The sequence below is a fragment of the Lithobates pipiens genome, unplaced genomic scaffold (assembly GCF_037356315.1).
Source record: "Lithobates pipiens isolate NorthernLeopardFrog02 unplaced genomic scaffold, aLitPip1_a1.2 Scaffold_16, whole genome shotgun sequence".
Classification (NCBI taxonomy): domain Eukaryota; kingdom Metazoa; phylum Chordata; class Amphibia; order Anura; family Ranidae; genus Lithobates; species Lithobates pipiens.
Window position 1 is genome coordinate 356,012,705 of NW_027507748.1, and position 1,477 is coordinate 356,014,181.

Genomic DNA, 1,477 nt, shown 5'->3' on the forward strand with positions numbered 1-1,477 from the left:
TGCCTGAGGTTTTGGACAGATAAAAGAGTGCGTCTGTCCACAGACTCCGTTGACTGGCTGACATTGGTCAAAATTAATCAGTGCTGGATTAGCAATAGCTATCAAGCCCCTGATACCAATGTCACTGATTAAATGTTTTGGGGATCAGGAATCTCTGCAAGACTGTCTAGACTGCCTAGAATTGTGGGTGTTGATTTTATCTTGAAGTAATTTTTTGGTATAGGATTAATGGATACAATTAACACCCAAAGACCAATTTTTCCACACCTGTTTGACAGGTGAATATAGTTTAAATTTTTTTACAGAAAGGCCAATTCTTGCTTTCATCAAATGTACCTCTAGCCATTTTGGGTTACCTCTAGCCATTTTATGGTGTGAAGGCACCACCAACAACCAAAGCCCAATTTTTCTGATCCTGTTTGACAGGTGCATATACTTAAATTTTTTTTACAGAAAGGTCAATTCTTGCTTTCATCAAGAGTACCTCTAGCCATTTCCTGCTCTCTCTCTGACAGTGTGTTCTCAGAGCATTCCACATGGATTTTTTTTTTCCTTTCACTGGTCTGTAGATCAGCGGCGCCTTCAGCAGCACAATGAGTTTGCCACTAAACCCCAAACCATTCTTTAATGGTCTTACTGGTAAGCCAGTAATGGTGAAACTGAAGTGGGGTATGGAATACCTGGTCTCTGTGGATGGCTACATGAACATGCTACTCACCAATACAAAATAGTATACTGAAGGGGCATTGTCTGGACATCTTGGTGAAGTTCTAATAAGGTGTAATAATGTATTGTATATACGAGGAGTAGAAAAGGATGAAGAAGATGGCAAGATGAGAAAATAAAACTATTTCCCTATTAGCTTTTTTAATTTATTTTTAAACTTCTCTTTAAAGGTTATTGTTGGACATTATTTTTCTTAACAAAACATGCAAAAACAAACATATTTTTTTTTTCAAGTGTACCTCTATAGGGTTATGGTGAGAAGGCACCACCAACACCCAAAGCACCTGTTACTTCTATGCAAAGTCTGTGAAAGAGACACCAAACTTTATCTAAAAAAAAAATTGTTAATCTTGGCTTGAGTGTACTTCTTCACTTAAGGCTTGCTCATTGTGGTGCAACAATGTGTTATTTCCATCCAAAGTCTGCCAAAGAAACATCTGAATTTATCCAAAAAATCTATAATCTTCTTCTAAGTGCACTAAATTGTGGCCTTATTATATTTTATATATATATATATATATATATATATATATATATATATTATGGGGCCAAACAGTATACACATACACACACATACAGTATACATACATACACAGTATACATACAGTACACATACAGACAAATAATATACACACACAGTATACAATCACAGTACACACACACACACAGTATACACATACTTACACACACAGTATACATACTGTATACACATACATATACACTTAGTACACACACACAGTATACACATACA

At 35.7% G+C, this 1,477-nt stretch overlaps 1 pseudogene; it reads left to right on the forward strand.

Moving 5' to 3' along the window:
- The first annotated feature begins 593 nt into the window (after positions 1-593).
- Positions 594-845, forward strand: LOC143984378 (small nuclear ribonucleoprotein F pseudogene; annotated as a pseudogene).
- Positions 846-1,477: the final 632 nt, after the last annotated feature.